This window comes from Pinus tabuliformis, chromosome X (assembly GCF_031772625.1).
Source record: "Pinus tabuliformis cultivar Carrire ecotype Pingquan chromosome X, CPIR1, whole genome shotgun sequence".
NCBI classification, from domain to species: domain Eukaryota; kingdom Viridiplantae; phylum Streptophyta; class Pinopsida; order Pinales; family Pinaceae; genus Pinus; species Pinus tabuliformis.
The window spans coordinates 144397077-144423397 of NC_142308.1; positions in this window are offsets into that span (position 1 = coordinate 144397077).

Genomic DNA, 26321 nt, shown 5'->3' on the forward strand with positions numbered 1-26321 from the left:
AGACCAACCCACCTCCATAGGCTCCATTATCATGAGAGGCTCCATCAAAATAGGCCCAAGGAACTGAGAAATTTATAGATTCTTCTGAGATAATTTGAGGAACCTGAGAAGTATTTGAGGAAGGAAGAAGGGAGAAAATTGCAAGAATTTGGGCTGCCACACAATCATGGGATGAGACTTGATCCCAAAAAATCACCTTGTTGCTAGCCAACCATACTCCCCAACAGATGAGAGGGGGGTTTTTTGAGAGCATCATCTTTTAACAAGTCCCACCAAGACTTCCAAGCATCGTGAAAGGTATTTCCATGCCACACCAAACCACAAGCCAAATTGTTCACAACTGACCAAATACTCAAAGTGAAGGAACAAGAAAAAACATGTGTGCCATTGATTCCTCAACATTTTTACATAGAATACACTAATTTGACACTTCTTTTTGCCTCTTTTGGAGATTGTCCTAGGTTTCCTTGGTGAAAATTCCTTAGCAAAATAAGACCACGGGTAAGGGACACGTATTCCAAGCTGAATGCTGGACAAAGATATCCTAGTGGGCATTAGTGGATGTGTGTTTTAGGCTAAGGAAATGGGCAAAGCAATTAAAAGGAAAAAATGCATTTTTGACACATTTATTTATGAAAATAATGGAAATTAGGAGAAAAGGAAGGTGAAAGGTCACATGTTGCATGTGAGGAGGAAAATGAAGGAAAATAATGGAAATGAAGAAAATAGAAGCCTCATTAATAAAAAGGATTATGAGGATCAGTTGGCAAGCTTAGTCAAAGTTAAGCTCTTTATCAGTTCAAGTTAGGAGCTCTCTCATTATTCTCTCTCTCTCTCACTCTTGGTCGCTTAGAGTTTCCTTGAAGCACTCTAGCTTTGGAGCGAGGAAGGAAAAGCAAGCAAAGGGAAAGGAAGGAAAGCAAGGATCAAGGAAGGAAAAGCAGGATCAAGCAGTTTCAACAGGAATACTTGCAGGTAACCTTTCACATGTGTGATTTCCTAGCCTGTTTGGTCATGCATGGCTTTTCATGTTGGTGTATGGTTCTCTTGCTGTTGGTGGCATGGTTTTGCCGGGTTATGACAATGGTTCTCAGCGTAGCCTTTCCTTTTTCCAGATGCCTTGGTATGTTGGGATGTTTATCTTGGTTTTGAGCTTTGGTTTGTTGGACGGATTTCAGAATCCGGGGCAAAGGTGGTCTCAAGGTTCATTTCCTAAAGGCCTAGGAATCCCTTGACTGGTTTTGCTGGGATACACAGTAAAGCTAGAGGGAGAAGTCTCGATTTAGGGCCTAGTGATCCGGGTTTGGATTGCAGTAAAGCATGAGAGATTGGTCTCGGTTTAGGGCCTAGTGATTCGGGATTGGATTGCGGTAAAGCCTGAGAGACAATGAGACAAAAAATTCCTCAAGGATAGTGATGGATTCCAGATGGCATTCCAAGTTCGGTTTGGTTGTGATCAGAGCACCGGTTTTGGTGTGATCATGGTTTGATGAGGGTGGAGGTGGTTTAACCTCTAGATTCCCTTGGTTTTCCTATGAGATCCCACATTCATGCTTGTAATATGGTACATGGGTGATTAGATGGAAGAGAGATTTGGTTTAGCCATGTTATGGTCGGGTGGTATGTGGAAGTCCCAAACCTGGTCGGATTTGCTTATGATTAATAAAAGATAAGTTCTCTTACTTTTGCACTAGTTTATATGTGGATTTAATGGTTGTCATATATCTAATATTTATATGGTTTTACGCTAGTTATAAGCATGGTTAAATGACTGGTTCATGTCATGGTTATTTCATATATTTACTTGTAATTGTTAAATGGATGGATGCAAGACCTAATTGATGATATAATAGTTCAATGGAGAAGGAGGTGATACTTTTGGTTATGTTTCATAAGTTCTTTCAGTCATTTATGCTCTGTCTTGTATCCTAGACCTGTAGGTTGCATTGGTGCCAAGTGTTTGACAGAATGTCAGTCCCGGTTGGGGATGCTCAGGCCTAGTCCCGAGGTTGATTTTTTATTTATCAACATTGTTATCATGTCTTTGATGGATTCTGAAGGTTGTAACAAGTTCTGGGCAGAGGCCAGGATTCTGGGCTAGAAAAGTGGCTCAAATCTCGGGGTCATTGGCACAAGTCTGCTGAGAAAAGTCCACAGTCATTGGCACATAGGCATATGAGAGTGACTTTGGGTTGCTGGTCACTGTCTTGCCTATAACATGAGAGAAACTTTGGGTTAAAAGGCTTAAATCATCAGTGGGACTCAGGGGCAAGATGTTTGAGTGGTTGACATGTCTCCTGAGGGTGTTGTTGTTGATGTGGATGGGTTTGTTTGATGTGTTCCATCGATTCCATTTCCTTAAGGTTACCAAGGATATTGAATCCCTTATAGTGACCTCTCTCATCACATGTTTTCCCTAGATGGTTGGTTGCTTGGGTGGGAATGGGGAGGAGGGGTGTTACAGATTGGTATCAAAGTGGGTTGCACTCTCTTTGGTTCATATTTGATAATACAGATTGGTAGCAGAGCAGGTTGTGCTCTCTTTGGGTCATATCTGATACTACAGATTGGTATCAGAGAAGGTTGCGACTCTCTTTGGATCATATATGATACTACATATTGGTATCAGAGTGGGTTGCACTCTCTTTGGGTCATATCTGATACTACATATTGGTATTAGAGCATGGTTGTGCTCTCCTTGGGTGAAGGTGCTTGGTCATGCATGCATGTGTGTCTCTTACACTTACATTCCATGTGCTTATTGCATTGCATCATGTTGATCATGGTTGTAGTAAGGTTATCATGAGGAGCTTGATGTTGATTTTGTGGAATGTATTGTCAGGAGTATATGACTGGTTACATGATTATATGCAGCTTGATTACATCCTTATATGTTAGGTTGCATTCTTGTATGTTTGATTACATGTATCAATCTTGTAGGTTGGTTACAAGAATTGATCGCTTATGCTCGACTACATGTATTCATGCGTATGTGTATTTGATTATGCATTTCTTATGCATGTTGATGGTTGCATGTGGCAATTAAAATGGAGTAATGGTTGTTGTCATGCATGAGGTCATGGTTTGGGAAGTTGATATGGTCATGCATTGATGACTGGACTCTAGCTAGAATGATGTGTATATGGTTTGGTACTCATGAGTTATATGTCTATATGCAGTTGTCATGCATGTATGGTCTTGGTTATAGTTATGCATGAATAGTAGGTCAAACATGCCTTGTGAAGTCATGGTATGAAATTTAGGTCATCAGGGTGATATTGGTATGTTATGATGCTAATGTGTTGGCTGAGATAGAGCAGGAGATGCAGATCATCATAATGAGATTGTAGCATTGGACTTTGGGGTAAGAGCATGTTGTCATACAGGTATTGTATGTTGGCATGAAGGTATGTAAGTTAAGGATTATTATATGCATTAGGTTTATGTACATGTCTTTTGATGTTATGACTACATTCATGATAGATTTTAGTTGATTAGTGTAGTTATATGCACGTGTCGGATAGTCAAGAATGATAGTAACCTGTAGTTGTATGCATTTCTATTGTTGTTTTACATTAGATAACCTGATGATTAGGTTATATTTTGTTGGTGAGCATGATATATAACTTATTGTTGTTATATGCTAATACGATTAGGGTTATTTCATTAAGATCTTGACGTCATATGTATCATGTTAAATTGGATGGGCCTATGCAGATGGTTAGGGTTACGACATTTAGGTATGAGTCGACTTATTGTGTTGCATTGTGTGGTACTAATCTAGACCAATCATACATATGTGATTTCTATGCATAAATGATAATTGTTTGAGTTAGGATGTGAACATATTAGTTAGTGATTGTTATGGATAACATGATCTTATTTATGTTTAAGGTGATGTGTTGAGAAGTTATATTTTGCTAACTAGATTGATTGTGAAGACAAGATAGCCTCCCTTGAGATACAATAAGGTACGAGTTTGCTTATTTTGTATATTTGGTGCTTGATTGTTTGATTATGTCGTCTAGTTAATTTATTTAACATGGTATGTTGCAAGTTGGTTGAATTTTATTGAATTGCATAATATGAGTATGTGTTCAAATGATTTTTTTAAGTTGATTGTACTAACACATATATGTTGAGACAATTGATATGTACTTGAGTATAGTCGGTGATAGTTGTAGTATTGTGTCTAAGGACTATGAGTTGACTATGGATTATGACATGATTGTTAGTCTTGGTAAAGGCTGATTTCAAATAGTTGGATATCATTGTTATGATCTTTAGAATGTGAGACTGACATGTGTGAGCAGTTGCAGGGAAATGTGATTGTTATTAGCGTGACAAGGTAACAATTGATGTGCTTATATAACTAACAGTTGGGTGATGTGACAGTACATAGTAAGCCCCGATTCCAACAAAGTAAAAAGGTAAAAGGAAGGAATTGGACAAGAAATTCCTTTGACTATGTTTGGAAACCCTAATTCCAAACGAATGAGTGCTTTGCATACATGAAGTCTTCTTAACCTTGACTTTGTTTGACATTATATTGATATGTGCTAGATTCATGAACCTGTACTTGATAGGTATATTAGCTAGTCTCTAGTCACAGGTGGATCTGTCAAGGGAAATGGAATCCCTTGAGAGATGGCGTGGATGTGTTTGGTTACAAGGCAATTTGCATAGCACAACAAGCTAAGGTAATTGGTGTGTTGCTATGTTTATAAATGCACTGACAGTTATGTGTTTATGGTAGTATGATGCAGGGAGTTGCATGACAAGAGAAATTGCCATGAAATCTTGAAGAAGGCTTAGGTTGAGCTTTCCCTGGGAACCATGGGGATTGACTCATGGTGTCTGTGGTTAGTTTTGTGTTTTTGGTATTTGTGATTGTTGGGCTTGATTTGCGATTTTGCACGTGTCTGGTGCATAGGTATGCCACTTTATTGCGGTGTCGTATTGTTATTGGTTTTCATGGTTTTCTCTTGTTTGTTTCCTATCTTGCCTTTTATGTTCTGAGTTTCAAGACTTGTTTGGGAAAGAGGAAAGTTAATGAAGGTCGAGAGAGCTGTGTGGTACCCAACATGTAATGTAAGACTCAGATGAAGCTTGATGCATGAGTAAGCGCAAGAAAAGATAAGGCTATGACATTTGATTAGACTGGTTGGGTCCATGGTGGTAAATGGATGGTGAAAGTATAGACATGAGAAAGGTAACCATAAAAGGTAAATTAAATGGACTTGAGGTGTTGGATGGTTTGAATAAGTGGGGAACAATGGTTCTCAATGTTGTGCATGCTGTGCACAAATAAGGAAGTTCTCTTAACCTAGACCTTATGTTATCTGGTAATTATGTTATGATCATGATTATGTTGATGCTTATATAGGTATACATGTATGTATGTATGTCGTTGTCTAATATGATGATGATTGTTTGATGCTAATGATTATATATGTATGTATGCATGTATCTATGTCACTGTCTGACAAGTTTGTTAGGGATCATCCTTGTGGAGGAATGATTGCTTACACATGCAAATGGCATGAAGAGGTTCTTGGTTTTGAGGAATCAAGTGGGAAGAGTAGTTATGACAAATATATGAGGTTAGTATCATATGAATTTATATTGTATGCTTGTATTATGCCTATGCTTATGTTATGGACATATTATACCGAGGGATACAACAACGAAATGAAAGCAGTGTGGTCTGCGACATGCTGGGACAAGCATATATAAGACAATGGAAGTAAGGTTGCTTGGTAAAGACTGTGTGGGTTTGGATGCGTGGTACTATTTTTCTACACATTTTGCATAGGTGATGTTATGTGCATGTAGTGTTGTGTAGATATTGCATATGCAGTACTGGGTATAGATGGTGCCACGTAGATGTTGGATATGCAGTGATGTGTATAGATGATGTTATGTACATGTTAGATAGTGCATGCTATGTACATGTGGTGTTGCGTGCATATTGTACATGTGGTGCTATGTACATATGGTGTTATTTGCATGCTTGTACAAGTGGTGTTGTGTGCATGTGGTGCTATGTACATGTTGTACAAGTGGCGATGTGTACATGTTTTGCATTTGGTGCTGTGTAGATATGGTGTCGCGTACATGTTGTGCATGTGGTACTGTGTACATGTGGTATTGTGTACACATTGTACAATGGTGTAGTGTACATGTGGCATTGTGTACACGTTGTGTAGGTGGTGTCGTGTACATGTGATGCTGTGCAGGTGGTTGTAGTGTACAAGTGGTATTGTGTACATGTAGTGCATATGGTATTGGTGTAGATGCATGTATTTCATGATGTTGTATGACGTGTGTAGCCGTATGTGTGTGATGCACACTATGTGTATGTGCACATGGTTGAGGAGAAGGCACTGGGTGTTCGTATGGTGTGGCAATCGATCCGAAGTGCATACATAATAAAGACAAAGGTAGAAGCTAAGGATTGATGAAAGGATAATTATCAACATCTTATTTTACTTTTATTATGCATATGATTTATGACTATGGTATATGATGATTATATGTGATATATGTTCCTGTTTTATGATGGTTACATGTGACTTATGATGTTGATCTATGATGGTTATGCTTTGAGCTAACAAGATGTGATATGTTTATACCTGATGTTTTGACCAAACAATTAGATTGAGTTGTTGTGCCAAGAAGCAAACAAGATTGCAAGTGTACCTTATTGACGAAGTACCAATGAGGTATCATTTCAAGTTATTTCAATTTATTTTAAATCTAATGGAAATTATGTGCTTGGAACAAGAATTCATGAACATGCCCAGTTGGGTGGTTGAAATTGACTACAAGAATTGGCAACAACAACAAAAGATTACTTCAGGAACAGGGCCATTGTGGGACACTGGTAACCAGTAGTGTCCATTGATTGCCATGAACATGCTATGAATGGTATGATGGTTTTGAGGTAGGTATATGTCTTAGTTGTTTGAACTTTCGATGCGGGGAAGCCTTGCCAAGGGATGGATCGCCTGGGATAGGGTATTCCAGGGAACTTGGAAGGTGAGTGACTACACGAAAGGGGGTGACCGAATTTCCTGAGGGACTGTGTAGCAGAGAAGGGGAGGTCACAGATATATTTGTTTTGGTCATTAGAATTTCCAGATGGAATCAGATACACATTGGGAGTGCGCCCTAGAAAAATGAACCATAACTGTTCACTAAGGGGACCTGTAGCGCGAGATTGTAGTGCTGGACATTGGATGCAACTTTGACTGTGGTAATGGATTATGGACTTCCTGGGAAGGAGGTGAATCCTGGTATTAATTGAGGGTGGAGGTGTGAGCCTCTGGATTCCCTTGTAGATTGATACAGGCATCATATCCTTTTATTTGTTGGTGTAGCAAATGTGCATATGTGTATATATGGTTATTGTAAATACCGTAATGAGTTGTGCTATAAAGCTACAGTATGCGATATGGTTATTATGTTGTCATGATGTTTTTCTTTTGAGCAATTCTTTCATTGTAAATATTGCAACGAGCTAAGTTATAAACCTCCATGGGTAGTATGTTTGTTTTTAAACAATTTTTTGCTGGGGTCTTGGTGTGGTTTAACATCGAGGACGACGTTCCCCAAGGGGGAGGGTTTTGTAACAACCCCAGTGAAAATTCCATGTAATAAAAGTTAATAAAGGAAAAATAAGGCCATGGCTAAGGGACACGTATTCCAAGATGAATATTGGACAAAGATATTCTAGTGGGCATCACTAGATATGTGTTTTTGGCTAAGTAAATTGACAAAGAAAAAGGCATAAAAAGGAAAAAAGGCAATTTTGGCACATTTATTTATGACAATAATGGAAATTAGGAGAAAAGGAAGGTGAAAGGTCACATGTTGCATGTGAGGAGAAAAATGAAGGAAAATAATGGAAAATTAAGAAAATAGAGGCCTCATTGATAAAAAGGATTATGAGGATCAGTTGGCAAGCTTAGTTAGAGTTAAGCTCTTGGTTAGTTTAAGTTTGGAGTTCTCTCATTAATCTCTCTCTCTCTCTCTCTCTCAGTCTTGGTCACTTAGAGTTTCCTTGGAGCACTCTAGTTTTGGAGCAAGGAAGGAAAAGCAAGCAAAGGGAAAGGAAGGAAAGAAATGATCCAAGGAAGGAAAAGCAGGATCAAGCAGCTTCAACAGGAATACTTACATGTAACCTTTTGCATGTGTGATTTCCTAGCTGGTTTGGACATGTATGGCTTTGCATGTTGGTGTATGGTTCTCTTGCTATCGGTGGCATGGTTTTGCTAGGTTATGACAGTGGTTTTCAGCTTAGCCTTGCCTTTTTCCGGATGCCATGGTATGTTGGGATGTTTATCTCGTTTTGAGCTTTGGATTTTCGGATGGATTTCAGAATTCGAGGCAGAGGTGGTCTCAAGGTTCATTTCCCAAAGGCCTAGGAATCCCTTGACCGGTTTTGGTAGGATACATAGTAAATCCTGAGGGAGAAGTCTCAGTTTAGGGCATAGTGATTTGGGTTTGGGTTACGGTAATTCCCGAGAGACTGGTCTTGGTTTAGGGCCTAGTGTTTTGGGATTGGATTGCGGAAAAGCCTAAGAGACAAGGAGACAAAAAATTCCTCAAGGATAGTGATGGATTTTGGATGGAATTCCAAGTTCGGTTTAGTTGTGATCAGAGCAATGATTTTGGTGTGATCATGGTTTGATAAGGGTGGAGGTGGTTTAACCTCTAGATTCCCTTGGTTGTTCTTGGATTGTTTGTTGTATGAGATCCCACATTCATGCTTGGAATATGGCATGAAAGTGACTGGATGAAAGAGAGATTTGGTTCAACCATGTCTATGGTCGGGTGGTACATGGAAGTTCCGAACCTGGTCGGATTTTCCTATGATTAATAAAACTAAGTTCTCTTACTTTTTCACTAGTTTATATGTGGATCTAATGGCTGTCATATCTATGATATTTATATGGTTTTATGTTGGTTATAAGCATTGTTAAATGACTGGTTCATGTAATGGTATTCTCATGTATTTACTTGTAATTGTTAAATGGATGGATGCAAAACCTAATTGATGATGTCATAGTTCAATGGAGAAGGAGGTGATCCTTCTGGTTATGTTTTATAAGTTCTTTTAGTAATTTATTCTCTGTCTTGTATCCTAGACCTGTAGGTTGCATTGGTGCCAAGTGTTTGACAGAATGTTAGTCCCGGTTGGGGATGCTCAGGCCTAGTACTGAAGTTGATTTTTGATTTATCATCATTGTTATCATGTCTTTGATGGATTCTGAAGGTTGTAGCAAGTTCTGGGCAGAGGCTGGAATTTTGGGCTAGAAAAGTGGCTTAAATCATGGGGTCGCAGGCACAGGTTTGCCGAGAAAAATCCATAGTCACTGACACATAGGCCTATGAGAGCGACTTTGGGTTGCTGGTTAATGTCTCGCCTATAACATGAGAGTGAATTTGGGTTAAAATGCTTAAATCATCAGTGGGACTCAGGGACAGGATGTCTGAGTGGATGGCATGTCTCATGAGGGTGTTTTTGCTGTTGTGGATGGGTTTGTTTGATGTTTTTCATTGATTCTGTTTCCTTAATGTTACCAAGGAGATTGAATCCCTTATAGTGATCTCTCTCATCACATGTTTACCCAAACTGGATGGTTTCTTGGTTTGACCCGAGAGGAGGGGGTGTTACATACTCAAAGTGAAGGAACAAGACAAAAACATGTGTGCCATTGATTCCTCAATATTTTTACATAATATACACTGGTTGGACACTTCTTTTTGCCTCTTTTGGAGATTGTCCTAGGTTGGAATTTTATTTTCAATCAGACATTAGAGAAAGACTGGAGCATTAATATGACAACTCAATTTCCAAATCTTTTTCCACCATGAGACATGATACAACTTTATTCTGATTAAAATATGATATAAGTACCCATTTTTGGAGTGTACTACGTATCCGTATAATGAACCCAATAGATAGAACCCTCTATGTCTCTGATTCTAACATGAGAGGAATTAAGAGAAACTGTGTAATTTTTCCATGTGACAATATATTCTTTCGGAAGTTTTAACTGGTGGGAACTCACCCACCCTTGTGCCTAAATGGAGGATCAAGTATCATCAACAACCTATTTCAATTAAATCCTCCCATTCTAATTTAGAAGTGTAACAAGGTTGCGACGAAGTTGAAATTTTTTCCCACAACCTACCCATGGGTAAATTCCATCTCTCATCTTACCTCTGTTTCCAACCTTCTAGGTGAGGCCGCTTTCCACCATAGTGATGTTTGATATAACTGCCTTCTATATAACTTTTTCCAGAGAAAGAAAATTCATAATTTCTATTAATAAGAAATTACATGCTGTTGATGCCCGAAGGCATATGCTGTAATGTGGCACAAATCCACTGTCGAGACTAGTTGCAGAAATTAACCCCATAGGGTGTATAGTTTTTAGGTGCTGAGACCTTCATGAAAATTTTTAGTAGTAGTATGCCTGTACATAAAGAGTTCCTATTTACTAGCATATACTGAAATATATACACTGTATAATCAAAAAGTTGTGATCATCCACAATCTGATATAGAGGCCTCTGCCTCACTGGAGAGCCCCATCTATATATGGCCTGTGAAAATATCGGTATGTCCCTGCTGGAGAAATTTCCTCGATCATCCACTCGCCTAGAGGACGATTCGTCGCTTCTTTCGAAAGCCGGTCAGCAGTTCCATTTCTTTCCCTGTAGATATGAGAAACAGATATCTGGTCAAAGAATGTTTTGAAAAAAAAAATTTCTTCCAAGATATGTTTCAATGAATATGCATGACAAATAGACGTGTTGTTACACCAATCAATCACAGTCTTTGAATCGCCAAATATTTTCAGTGGCCGGCAGTTTTTCATAATAGCAAAGAATAAAAGGTGTCAGAGAGATATCAACTTTGCATGATTGTTTGTTCCAGGACCAAGCCCCATGCTAATCAGATAGTGATGCGAATCAGATAAGTGCAAGAGGATGCCGCCACCGCAACCGTGCTGTTGGGCGGCCCCATCAAAGTAGGCCCACGACATATCTTTATTTATCTGCTCCTGTCGAATGTTTCTGGGCTGATTATGACTGATCTCGTTTGGTAGTTCTGAGTATGCCGCACAGATAATAGGGTGGAGGAGGTTCCAATTAACTGTTCTATTCTCAAATATGATAGTGTTCCTCTTGACCCATATATACCAAGAAACCAGGAGGGGGAGGTTCCTAGGCTTTTCCGCTGCCACTGTGGTCCACCACTGATCCCACGCTGAGTTTATATCCACCCCTTGCCAGTCCGCATTTAAATTTAGAGATTGTATGACCTGAGACCAGATAGTCCTAGTGGTCGGACATGAGAGGAATAGATGTTGGGTCGTTTCTTCATCATGCAGGCACATTACACATCGGGAGGGTCCCGAGAAAGCCCTTTTTTTTAGAAAAGAACCAGTGGGGACTTTGTTCTCCAAGATGTTCCACATCAGCAGCCTGGTTCTTGGAGGAGCATTCAGTTTCCATAGAGAGACCCACCAGCTTTTGAGGTTGTCAGGTTTTCTGTCTGCAATGATTTTATCATAGCTCATCTTCGGTGAATATTGACTAGATTTTTCTAGAGCCCATATGAGTTCATCCTCATCTGCCCTCAATCTAATATGGGTCTCAGTTAGGGCCTGTATATATCGCTTCCAATCATCATTCCACTCAAAAGGTATGTTCCAGTGCTGTTCAATTAACCAGGCCTGAGAAAAGATTGTGGAATTTTGCTGGTCGCCAATCTGTGAAAGAAATTTTATGCCTCTGTTATTTAAATAGAGTACCAGACCATCTGGTAATCTGTGGGAGTTTCCGCATCCCGACCATGGGTCAATACCAATGCGGACAGAAGTGCCATTGCCAATTTTCCATAACAGGCTATCTTTTATTATGGGCATAGCATTTAGAATAGCCCTCCATATCCCAGAGATGCCATATCTATTCCAATTCGGCCTTCGAATCCAGTCAGTGATGGTCAATGGCCAAATATATTTGTGATGTATGACATCCGCCCATAGAATGTTCTGTTTCAATAAAAGCCATCCTTGTTTTGCAGCCAAGGCTTGTGCAAAGGCCGGAGAGTTTTTAGTTCCCACCCTCCCCAATTCTTAGGAGTAGCAATCTTGGTCCATTTTACCCAGGCAAAAGTCTTTCCCTCCTTCTTGCCCTTCCAGAGGAATCTATAGAAAATTTGTTGAATTCTGTGAAGTATACCCCTAGGTATCCAGGCAAGAGACAACCAGTATACTGGGGTGGATTCAAGGACAAATTTAATGAGGGTGAGTCTGCCCGCATTTGAAAGGAGCCTGTGATGCCAACAACTGATTCTCTTTTCTACCTTTGTGATGAGCCAGGTCCAGTTTTCAATCTTGTATCCATCAGGTTTAAGCCTGAAGCCTAGGTATTTGATTCCTTCCATCAGATCAGTTTCTTGGAAAGAAAATTTCTGCAAGGCAAGCTGTGATTCCTGTAGAGTACAAATCGATAGGGATATAGTTGATTTTCCCCGGTTTATTTCCATTCAAGTAGCCCTGCAGAATAGGTGCAGTATCTCATTGAGCGAGGTAGTATCCCGGACACTCCCGTTTAAGAATATCAGGATGTCATCAACAAAAAGTAGATGAGTTAGATAAAAATGCTCCATGATTTTTAGGCCACTAATTCCCTCGCTCCTTTTGGCGGATGCAATAAGTCTGCTCAGGCCTTCCATAACAAGCAAGAAAAGGAGAGGGGATAATGGGCAACCCTGCCTAATCCCTCTATCGATATTGAAAGATGATGAGGCCGATCCATTGATAAGTATAGCAAAGGAAATAGATGAGATACAACCCATGATCCAGGATATGAGAACGGGGGGCGGGGGAAGCCCAGATGGGTGAGGATCATTTTCAGATAGATCCAATTAACTTTGTCAAATGCCTTTTCTAAATCTATATTGAGGGAGATTTCCTTGAGGTTTTTGTGTTTGATTGAGTGTATGGCTTCCTGGGCAGTGCCAATGGCTTCCTGAATGTGGCGGTGATGGAGGAAAGCGAATTGCTCCTGAGAGATGTGGGAAGATAGAATGGGCTTGATGCGGTTAGCAATGATTTTGGAGATAATTTTGTATAGGCAGTTGCAAAGGGAAATTGGTCGGAAGTCATTGAAAGAAGATGGAGAGTCAGTTTTAGGGATCAAGGCAATGTAGGTGAAGTTCATAGGGGGTGAATATGCCCGGTAATTCTACTTTCTTCTATGACTGCCAGCAGATCCTCCTCCAACAACTCCAAGAAGTCCAGATAAAACTCCACAGGCCAACCATCCAGACCCGGACTCTTATCTTTCTTGAACCAATTTAGTGTTCCTTCCAGTTCCTCCATGGTGACCGGTTGGATCAGATCCTCGATATCCTCCTGCTCAACAAATCTTGGAAAGTGTCCTGCCAGGTTGATAATTTCAGGGAGATTTATGGCAGTCGGGGCAGTAAATTGCCTTTTAAAGTGTGATATACCCAATCTGGCTAATTGTTGGTGCGTTGATGCCCATCCTTCCGGTTCACTAGGCAGTTGCCAGATAGTATTGGAGGCCTTTCTGCCATTTGCAAGGTTGTGGAAGAACTTAGTATTGCTATCTCCCGCTTTCAGCCAAATGGCTCTGCTTTTTAACCTCCACTGCTCTTCCTTGTCTTGTAACAACTTGATTTTTTGCTTCTCCAAATTGTTCAGAAGAGATTTTGAATCCGCCGATTGGAAGCCAGTCCCCCTTTCATCCATAAACTGTGCTATCTGTACCTCAATATCTGAGAGGAGCTGATCATCTCTCAATCTCTTCCTCTTAGCCCAATCCTCAGTCTTCTTCTTTAGAACTTTGAGTCTATCGCAGAAATCAGCCGCCTTCCTCTGCTCCCTCAGTGGGGGTTGCGATCTCCAGAAGTCCGTAACCATATTGATGAAATCAGGATCATGCAAATGGCCAACAAAGAATTTGAAGGGGGAGCGGGGTTTCTTAGTTGTTCCACTGACTTGTAGTAAAATGGGTAGATGATCAGATAAACCGCCCGTGCCTACCCATTGTCTGTACAGGGGTAGTTTATGGATGAGGTCTTCATGAATAAGGAATCTGTCCAATCTCCGTCCCAAGGCACCTTCTCTCGTTCTCCTGTTATGCCAAGTGGGAACCTTCTTGTTCATGGGGACATCAACAAGCTTGTGTGAGTCCAGTAACATACTCATCTGCTCTGAGATAGGGTCCAATTGAGCATGATGTCCCCAGGATTCCCCCACCCCCAAGGAGAAGTTTAAATCGCCGCCCATAATGGTAGAATTTGTGACAAGATTATTTTCTAATAGATTGTGCCAAAAGGCCAGTCTATTCTGATTTGGGGCATAAATGTTGATAACTTTTAATGTTAGTTCTCCCATGAAGATATCCATACCCATAAAGCCCCATCCACCCCAGGATGATATGATCTTGACAGTCCTGGGGTTTATGCCAATAGCTAGGCCACCTGATCTGCCATTAGCATCCAAGCCTTGAAAAGTCCAACCCGACAGGATGGTTTGTAGAGTTCTCACAGAGTTGTCCGAAGAGCATAGAGTCTCCTGTAGGAAGAGGATGTCACATCTGGATTCCTGAGTCAGCCTTTTGAGAGCCAAATGCTTTTTGGGGTTGGCTAATCCCCTGCAATTGTAGGAGAGCCAAATCATGGGGAACCAAGGGCAAAGGGCTCAATTGCTCTAAGCGCCCTCTCAATAGTGCATTGTCGTCCTTGTGCTACATCTGCCACAGCAGTCTGAATGGCCGATTTGATTTTGGATGGATGGCCCCTAGATGGTTTATGTTTAGAAGCCCGTCCAGGGGATAGTCCCAGACCCAAAAATTTTGGTCGGACTCGAGGTCGAAGGTGGTATGGGTGCGATCCTGAACCAGTATGGGAGGAAGAAGGGTTGGGGTGAGAGGATGCCATCCTGAGAGAGGAGGGAGTGGTGGAGAAAGTGGGTGGGGGAGGGGCAATGGAACATGGAATAGAGGGGATAGAGCCCGGATCGGAGGATGGAGGATGCAGAGATGAGTGCAATACAGAAAACATAACTTCTGAAAAAAGTGCAGAGGTTATGGGAAGAGATTCATTACCTGGGGTAGATGATGCTTCCGCCGCAGTCTTGGAACGGGTATGAGGTGGAGCAGGAGATGACGCAACTTTCCTTCTATTGTTTGTCTTCTTTGTGGCACCATATTTCACCTCTGATGGGATCTCGCTATGGATCAAGTCATCTTCACCTTGCTTTATGTCACCTTTGTTCTGCTCAACTGATGGTTGTTGTTTTGTTCCTCTTGAATTTTCCGAAGTCACCCCCGAGAGCAATGGACAGTCCTTGTACAGATGGCCCACTTTGTGGCATCTCCTACAATGGAAAGGGACACCCTCATAATCCAGTAGCTGTTTGCGCGAGAAATGTCTGCGATGCAAAGTGATTTTTTCCTCCAGCCCAGCCCTGGTGTCAAGATGAACTAATATCCTTGCCATGGTCATAATTCCCGTTTGCTCATAGGATTTGTCGTGTTCAAGATAGGTACCCAGTGCGTCTCCTATGCGTTTGAACACCTGGGGAGTCCAAAATTGCATGGGCAATCCCGACAGTCTGACCCATATAGGCCCAACACCCATCTGTTCCCGCTCCGGATCAAAGAGGGGATCCCATCGCTTCAGAAGAACAGGAGCCAACTCGATATGCCAGAATTGGGACAATATCCATTGTGTGTATTCCGCTCTATGAAAGTGAAGAGCAAACCAACCTCTTGCTAAGACCCTTATAGCTGGCAGTTCCTTCAGTAAGGAACCCCAAATCTCCTCTGTCCATTGCTGCAATCTTTCCACTGAATAGGTCCGTCCACGAACCCGGCCAACCAGTACTTTCCTCGCAGTATCAATCGCATCCGCCATTTGAACGTCCTCCCCGAAGGTCAAGTTTATATATGAGTCTATGGCCCGAAGGCACCTACCTTTTTTCGGCTTTTCTGAACGCCTGCCAATAGGGAGTTCCTTTAGAAGCTTGCGACACGGGTCCGAGGTGCTATGCTGGGCAGACCTGGCCGGACGAGCAGGTAGGAGCGGAGAGCTGAAGCAGCCCGAATGGATAGGGGAGTGAGGATTTAGACTGCAGGATCCAAGATGATAGGTAGATCGAGCGGGTCGCTGTAGTTCAGGGGGCCCAACCGGTGCCAGGGAAATGGTGGAAGGGTTTAAGGGCTGGGAGGTAAGCGAGGGGGAAAGCAGGGGTTGCTGAGCAGGGTGTGGTAGAGGGGAGTCGAAGGATGGAGAGGGCTGTAGGTAGGAGCCCAGCAGATGAAGCATGGCCGGCAAGAGAGGAGGGCACTCAAGAACCGGAAGGTCCGCTATGTTGACATCCGGATGCTGCTTTTTTCCAGTGTGCGGTGGGTGGAGTGGCGAATGAACTATAGCTGTCGAGCTAGGCTGGTCTTTACCCCAAGGATCCATAGCCGGTTGATTTTTATATGCCCAAATATCTTGATCTGGCATGGGGTCCTCCTCGTAGTCCACAAGGTCCTCCTCCACCATAGCAACCCGACAAATCCTGCTCTGACCACCGACCAGGGGGACCGACTGCAAGGGATACCAGGAATTCGAAGCGAGAAATACGACCGTTCAGTTCTGCGAGCCCTAAATAACAGATACCAGTGATCCCAGTATGGGTCAAAGCATATAAAATGTAAAGATCCTCGATGGGCCCGCGAGAGTCACCATAACCCGTGAAACCATAACCAGGTCAGGTTCCATCCATGATTCCTGTGATTCATCGGGCCGAAAACCTAGGGTTTGTCGTTAGCGCCATGTCCGCCGTTCTCCAAAGCACCCTTCTCCAAATGTTTTCCCACTCTCTTCGCCTTCTATATAACTTATACATTAGCTTTCTTTTTATTAGGAAGTCTGACCCAATCATCATTTAAATATAGGAAAAGGTATTTCTTGTAGACAAATATATATATATATATATATATATATATATATATATATAAGGATTGAGAATGGATTTCCAAATCTTGTTGAACAATAGCCTTCGTTGAGGCTATGGACACTCATGGGGAGTGGATACTTGCAATAAATATATTGGCATATCGGCCTCCAAATAAATTGCATATCTTGTGATATCCCAATAGTCTTAGAGAAAGGACTACGCCAAGGTTAAAGAACTTCACTCCTCTGCCTCAAGGACCTAGCTATAAAACTAAGCATGAAGTAAAAGACATCTTACTCTTCAATCTCATGATTAAGAAATGATACACATCGACTTTGGTCATAATTCCTCATTAAAGCTAGAAAATTTCAATGTGCATACCGATAATTGTTTCTAGGCTTATTTTCAAAGATTCATGGCTTCATCTAGTGTGTTTCCAATTGTTGTTCGAGAATCAAAAACCCCCTTTACACTTTGGGTCTCAAGGCACAATATTCTTAAGAAAACACCCAAATGTAGTAAAGGGTCATTCCTCATTACTAATTACATGTTTATTATGGTCAAATGAAGTGAGTCCAAGTTATTTTTTTATCATGAGTCTCATCATGCATTGGAGCTATGATTTAATGTGGATCTTAATGTACATAAAAGATTATTTTGTTTGTGTTAGTGTCGGTCTTGAAAGCCCTCCATCAGTGATCAAAGCTCTTTGCATTTGCATTGGTAGGTGTCTCATCAGTGTCAAAATTTGCATCCCGTTAGGCATGCCATAACCCTGATGGAGGAGCTAGTCTATTCATATCCCTTTTGGCTTTGCTGGATCAGGTCATATCAGGTCATTGAGTTTGTCAAAATGCTCTTGTTTGGTCTTAATGTCAAAATTCTAGGTCTAGGGTTTTGGTCAGTCGTCTTAGCAAGGTCATGTTTCTGAGAGTCCTTGAGTGACCAGCAAGCCAGAGGGAGGATGGTAAACAAGTTCCTTTGAAATTTTCATCATGTATAGCTCATTTTTAAACTTGGATTTAAAAACCCTGTTTTTAAAGCCAAGGTCATGATAATTTTTGTAAAAAGAATAAGTGTCCAAGAAATTTTCAGAAAGGCAGCAACAACCCTGGTCCCCTTGCCACAGTCCTTCAGATGATCTCCCTGCAAAAAGAATCAGGTCAAAGCACTCAAAAAGTCAACTTCAGGATAAAGGAAACCAAGAAAATCAGTGTTTTTAAAAAGTGACCAAATAGACTTTATAAAGTGGGTTTTGGATGAAATTTTTTCAAAAGTGAGATTATAAAAGGTAATTCTCCCTCCTTACAATCTTATTATGCATTTCGAGCTTCCAAGAGAGATTGTGAGAGCGTGCAAGGAGAAGGAGGAGAAGATATAAGTGTTTCAGGCAGTTTCCAGGTGCGCGACCCGTCCAGGCTGGTGCGCGACCTGTTGGGCGGTGCGCGACCCGTCCAGCAGCTTCCGGCAGTGCAAAAACACAACGGGCGCGACCCGTCGAGCTGTGCGCGACCCGTCCAGGGGTGTGCGCGACCCGTTCGTCTGCCAGCTTTCAAAACTGCAAATAAATTCCCTCATTCCTCTTCAAACTTGCTAAATCGATCGAGGTAGGCACTCAATTCATGAATGTTGATATGGGTGGTGGAAATAATGATGTGTGTCATGGTTTCATCATTTAAATTTGCAAGTGAATGGATTAATATGGCTGTTGCTAATGTTTGTAAAATGCTAGGGTTTTGTGACTGTTTCAAGTGTTTATTGTCCCATTGATCCCTTCCTTTTTCCCCTCTTTCATTAATAATCATGCTTACATCTCTGTCCTATTTCATTTGCACATAAAATGTTGCCCTACCCCCATCCCTAAGTTATAAACCCTACCCCTCTCACAAGCACTCAAACCCTAATTCCCTCTACCATACACATGCAAAAACTAAAACAAAAAAGAAAAGATACATTGTAAAGAAAGAAGAGAGTCATGTAAATTTAATGTGCTGTATATTTAAAAGCATGTACAAACTCCTATATATCTTTGACATCTCCTTGTGCATGAACACTTTCCCTTTATGTGAAAATGATGAGTATGTACCCCTTAATGTGCATGCACTCCTTAAGAACAGAAAAAGAGCAAAATTTGCCCTATGCCACACATGAACTCCTGCAAGCAAATTTGTGTATGGTGTCTTTATGTCCCTGTTGATTCATGTATGCCCCTTCATGTTCATTATCATACATGTTTTGTCCCATAATGAGATGTTCTTTGCAAATGATTTCCCAATGATTAAATTGTTCCTATATGCATGACAATATGTAAAGTTTCCCTTAAAAATTCCCTGTTATTATCATATATTCCCATTCCTTGTTAAGAAGTTCCCTCCCCTAACATTCCCCTCATGTTTTTTCCCCTTGAAACAGCATAGAGTTCAGTACTTTTGCAGGCAGAGGCAGCAGTTCATTTACTCCTTCAGTTTGCCCACCTTGCTCCAAAACCATGTCAGATACTGAGATTTATGAGCAAGGTGATGACCATTCATCATCTACAGAGATGGAGGAACAGAGGAGGCCTCGTAGAGGGGGTAAAGGAGGTCACCATAGGAGGGAGGAGCCCACTTCATTGGTAGAGTTACAGGCTTGTCCTTTGGCACTGAGTTGTTTCCACTACATGTCATGCTATCAGTTTTGTGAGAGGCTCTCTCAGATTCAGCATCATAGAGAGTTGGCCCGCTTGTTTGTCTTACACCTCCATGATGGACATGTCACTCTTGCAGGGGTGAATTTCATATTGACACCCGAGGTGATCTCAGAGGCTACAGGTATACCGAATGTGGGGGAGGTGTGGTCTAAGCGCAGACTTCTTGATTTTGTTCATTTTGAGCCATATATCCGGCCATCATTTGTGAAACTGTTGACAGGTGTTTTCCCATTCAGATTTCTTCGGAGTGAGTATGCTCCCCTCATGAGACTCATCATGCATTATTTCACATGTGAGGGCAGATTTTCACAGGTGTATTCATATCACATTCGCCTGTTGATGCATTTCACCCGGGTGAGGATGATGAACCTCCCAGTCTTTCTGTTTCAGAACATTCAGAGGATGGTACCTATGTTGCAGAGGAAGACCCCGGCCCAGCAGTACAGGAGTCTTTGTCACTATGGTTTGATTCAGCTCATTGTTTTGCATCAGTTGACTCAGCAGGGCATCTCATGGGAGGAGTTCATCTCCCGTGAGTTTTTCACAGTGCCACCTCAGCCACATCAGGAGGCTATTCATGAGGAGGGAGGACCATCACAGCAGCCCGATGCTCCCATCACCCGACATGTCAGCTCTACTCCTATGGTCACCTATCAGAAAGGCCCAAGGGCCTTATTTGCAGCAGCTAGGCGAGTATTATCTCCACAGCAGGTGGAAGGGGTCTCGCCTTCATCGTCAGAGCAGCGAGTGTTATCTCCACAGCATGTGGAAGGGGCCTCGCTTTCTTCACCAGCAGATGTATTGCAGAGGGGCAAAGAGCCCATGGTTCACGAGGATCCAGTGATCGATCTTGAGGTCAGTTCTCCTAGCCAGGAGGCAAAGGAGATCATTCAGCAGCTCAGGGCCGAGAATGATGTTTTGCAGCGGAGACTTGAGGGTGCCCAATGGACCATCACCTATTTAGAGCAGCGGAACACTCAGCTGGAGGAGGAGAAAGCCCTTGATGAGATTTGGAGGATTCGAAGTGATCGAGTCCTAAACCGTAGGAGGCCCGGTGACCTATTGCCTGCTGAGAGAGAATCCATGCTCATCCGGGTCAATGCACACTTGGAGAGGCTGTTGGCTAAGGCCAACCAAGACAAAAGGCTGCTAAGAAACATGAAAAACCACTATTGGGCTAGGATGCACGTTTGTAAAGCAAAGATGAAAGTGTTTCAAAGAAGATTGACCGAGGCTCTTGGGAGGAAAAAGAAGGCCAACCCACTCCGCATCTTGGCCGAGGCTTCTCTCACTCATCATGACACTCACTAGCCTCTTCACAGCACCAAGTACAAATTTTTTTGGAAGTTTTGGCTCATTTTTGGCATTTTTGGGCAATTTACAGGTTTTGGCTTCTCAACGGGTCTCACCCCCGGTGAGACCCTTTGTCATCGTAGCTCCGTTTTGCGGAAACTCAGCATTGGTGGATTTTTCATGCAAAGTTACATATGCCCATCCATTACCTTGAGTTTTCATGGAGTTTTGGGCCTCCAAAAGGTCAAAATACAGTCAAATTTTGACTTTCTGCCCCTTTTTTGAGCTGCAGAAGTAGTCTTGGGAGCATTGACTTTTGACTGGGAAAATGACCTCTAAATCCAAAAATTCCGGTTGGGTTGGAAAGTAGACTCAGAGACCTTTCCAACGAGCTATCCTTCACTTGATTCAGATATCAGGAAGGCCTCCAAACAGGCCTCCAAAGTGCGCGACCCGTTGAGTAGCATGTGCGCGACCCATTGAGCAGATTTGGCCAGATTTGACCAGTTCAGCCCAGAATTTGTAGATTAGCACCAGTTTGACTTGCTGAGGTCGATGATGATCCTTTTGAATGTACTTGTGGCACTTTTTGGGCACTTTTACTCTTGTTTTACTCTTCTAGAATTTCCTCCCATGTAAAAGGGTAAAATTGACTGTATGAACTGGTTTCCAAGTTTTTAGAGGCAAGTTGTTTTGACTGCCTATTTTGTAGTGCTTAGTTTAGGAGTTGTTCAAACAGCTCCTAGGATAGTGAGCTCGACCCCTAGAGGTGGGGAAGAGGTTAGATCATCTATATTATGTACTTTCATGCTCATTTTCATGGTTGGACTCTTGAGGGAGGAACTATCATTGTATATTTTGCTTGTATCTCTGCAATTTTTGGCTAAGGAAGACCAGGGTTTTGCAGTCATCATTGGGATTCTTGTGGACTCATTGTGTTGATGGTGTGTCTCTTCATGTTATTGTAAGCTTTGTTATGTGATTCATTTCCTTTCTATACTGCTGCATATTAAACAAATGAAGTGATAAAGTTAGAATTCATGCTTGCATGCTCTGCTTTCAAATTTGTTTAATTTCTATGTTTTCTACTGTCTAAAGAGAATTCAAATCCTTTGTTTGCTCTCTTTAGCCTTCTGATCTTTCTTCCAGATCATCCATTTCAGCTAAATACATCTACACAATCTCCTACCTTGCCCCAAAGACTTCCCTGCAGAAACTGTGTCCAATCCCCGCACCCTAAATTGCAGTTCCTCAATTTGCCACCAAAAACCCCAAAAACCCCCAAATCAACCTTCAAATCAGTTTACTAGCCTAATATCTGTGTTACCTTGATTGGTCATCTCTTCCCGTTGAAAATTTAACGAGATTGACCGGAGAGAGCCTTCTCCTGCCCCGTAGGGCTAGCTACGAGGCTGAATGGTTTGATGTAGCTTTTGAGATTTGCCTTTTCAGCCTGAGGTGAAATTTCAAACGCTAACAGTTTGCATCTTCAAACTATGATTTCATCTTATAACACTAGACAAAGCTTCTTTTCCAATGATAAACCATGCTGAAAGACACCTTCCCAAAAAAACTTCATAGTTTAATCTTCTTTCTCAGTGCTACACTACACTAACACCCATTTTCTCAACAAAACATTGGAAGGAAAGAGATTTTCACTCATCACCCATCGCTTTGAATGCTTATTTTACCATGATAAGGTGCCATGAAAGTTATTTCCTTAGTGACACATCTCGACGAAAATCCTACACTTTTATCTTTTTGGCCCTCTTTACAAAAAGTCACCTTTATCTAGCCTTTCATCTGCATTGTTTCACATGCAAAGGAACCTTCCTAATGATAAAATTTATGGAAAAATACTCCTTGAGAAATGTAACACCAGAGAAGTTGCTTCTTCAACAAAACACCACCAAAAAAAATCACTTCTTTAGCAACACTATATAATGTCTCATTTTCCCCAATGAAAGGTTTTGGCATTTGACTCTTTCATTGAAGAAGATAGTTCCTCAGTGACAAACCACTAGCGAAGTCACTTACCTTGCGATAAATGACATGTTTTTTCATGCATAGTAAAAAAAGGGCCATAAAAGGGCGTTTGACGCATTCAATTAACTTTGTCTAGACATCCCATTAGTACTGCCATTCAAGTCTCATACAAGCTTCAAAATTATTTTCATCCATGTCACTGGGCCCATTCAAGTCGTATGACATCCATGTCATCACAAAACCTGTAGGCCATGCTACTTGTAAGAATCCTTCTTTGAAATTTTACTTGTTTTAAATAATGTCAATTTATCACATTGTTTTGGGTACTTTGTTACAATTTCTCTAAGTATATGGGATGGGGTTTACCCCTCATTACATTCAACTATCATTCATATTGTTCCCTCCTCCCTGGTTGCACTAAGGCTTGGGAAAGGGCTTCTTCGATAATCAACTATTGAAGCATGATCCCAACGATTGTAACCTTGCTCTTAATTGGATTCCTTACAAAAATACAATGTCTGTAGAGGGATTCCCCTCCTTTCCTTGACAACCCTTTGGATTTGTGACATCTAATAGCATGGAGATTAACACAATGAATTAACATGTAATAATGTCGATTCATATAAAAGCATATTTCTTTAGGCGTTGCACTTATAGGATAGGAATATAGAAGGAAGAGGAAATCCCAAACATTTTGCATCATGAAGTTGACCAAAAATATATGATTCATTTGTGTTTGGTCAGAATAGGAAAACATGTTTGAATGAATTGATTCCAATTACTCTTTAAGACATAATGCATGAAGGTAGGGAATATGAATATTCTTGATAAATGAAAATAATCTAATTTATCCTACTTTGAAAAATTGAACAAGAATCCCATCAGAGAAATTTTGAGGTCTAAAATGGGCATCCTAAGGAATATTATAAATAATAATGGAAATAATAAAATAAGATTAGATTACCTCATCATGTTTTGGAGGGAAAAAAGAAAAAAGTACTTTTTCAACTCGTATTTTCAACTTATCTCCCTACGATTTTTCTCAAATTTAAATTGGGAGCACTCATTGTATGCATAATTTATTTTTTCATCTAAGGATTACCCATGTTGCATGCTTTCGATGGACTCTACTACACGAAAAATGAGGAATACTTGAAAAAACATGATTGCAATCATGTTTTTTCATGTATTTGACATTTTTTCGTGTAGTAGGGTCCATCTAAAGTATGCAACATGAGTAATCCTGTTAGGGTTCAACCCTAACCCCCTTATTTATGTAATAGGATCGAGTCATAGTTATAATTAAGTAAAGATTCAATAAAGCCCATATTAATAATTGTAAGTGGTTGACCTGCATTTAAAGAAGGGACCAGAGTTAGTTGCAAATGGGCCATGGTATTAGATAGATGGTATTAATAAGAACCATGGTATTGCATGTATGAATCCTATATAAAGGATAGAGACTCCCCTCGAGGAGCATCATGTCTTATTTTGTATTTGAGCCCAGTTCTATTGGAGGTTGCCCCCTCAAAGAGGCAAGTGAACATTGCTTTCCTTTCTGAATAATAAAATACTTGCTGTTATTTCTTATTGTTCCGTGTTTTGGGTATATTTCTTCACATACTTGGTATTCTGGTATTATCTTGCAGGTCAACAGCATAACAAGTGGTATCAGAGCACTTTCCAGGGCCGGTGGGATCTCCATTTTTAGCAATTTTTTTTTTGGCTAGAGACGTGTTCCAACGTCTTTAAACCATGGGATCTGTCATTGAGCGCATAAACCTGCGGATTTGGGGAGGCATGCATGCAGGAAATACAAGAGGTGGTCACGCTTGTTGGACTCCCTTGTAACCCCTGTGGGTACCCCTTCGAGTAGTAGCGCATTAGACAGAACCGCGCACAGGCTGTCTTCCAAGTACCCTCTGAGTATATCGGAAGCCCCCTAGGCTCTCTTGAAACCTCGCCATAGATAAACTGTCAACTATTTTGCTGCTACAGTACACCGAGAATAGCACTTGGGGAGATTACTCGCACGTACGATAGGGTAGTCGGGTTGTACGGCTAAGGGTACGGTTGATCGTCCTTGGTTAGTGCCCTGAAAGATTGGGCCGAGTACTACTGTCAGAACGTTATGTATATTGCGATTTGTAGCACCTGACACTTGTTGAGACCACAGTTCCCTTGTCTCTCTCTAGATCACGGATAATCTTTGCCAGATCAGCTCTAGCAGGTGGGGTTCTATTGTATCCGCGACAATCAGTTTTGCCATTCAGATCTATCAGATCCGCCAATCAGATTTATCAGATCCGCCAATCAGATTTATCAGATCCGCCATTCAGATCTAGCTGTTGGGTTCGGTAGCAGTTGCCACAATCAGATCCACCATTCAGATCTAGCAGCAGGGGTTCGATCACTGCCACATTCCTACTCATACTCTGCAGTTGAGGGTTAGCTGACAGATCAGACTATTTGTGTGGGCCCCTATACCTGGGCGTGATTCTCGCAGGACATTGGGCATAATTGACTTTTCTGGGATTCGGCTACTGTAGTATTCCTAAGTCCTCCCGGGACACTTATAGGAGACTTAGCCCATAAGAATCAGGTCGATGAGCTGAGCAAGGTCATACCATTCACTTATTAGCGTCAAAAATTTCAGGTGGTCCCAAGTTTTAAGTGCACCGGATCGGTTCATGGTACAAACACGAGCTCAAGCTATGGCCAATGAGAAGATCAACACCCTTGAAGAAAAGTTAGATGCAGTACTATCATCGCTCAAGACCTTAGCTGACACACTCACAAAGGGCTAGTTGGAGGAACACTCAGAGGCATATGCTTTCAATGAAAACATTGAGGGCAAGTCTAGCCATTCTCTTCACCTCTTTGGCAACCACCAACAGTCCCAGACGCGACCACCCAAGCTGGACATGTATAAATTTGATGGCTCTCATTCGGCCACATGGCTAGCACAAATGGAGCAATATTTCACACTGAATCACATCAGAGACGATGCGACTCAGCTTAGTGTGGGTAGCATGTACTTGGACAATTAAATATGGCAATGGTGGCAGTGGCATCAACATTGCTATGGAAGGCCCGTCACTTGGCAGACATTCTCAAAAGCTCTTACGGATCGCTTTGACCATGAATCTAATTTTTTGGGTCGTCTCACTAAGCTCCGATAGACAGGAACAATGAACAAATATATTACAGCCTTTGAAGCCTTAGCCTTCTGCACAGGAGGTCTACACGATCAGTTCTACTTGGAATGTTTTGTCAGCGGTCTCAAAGAAGCCATACAAGCCCACGTCCAACTTCAACACCCAACCTCACGGCTGGATGCTTGCAAGATAG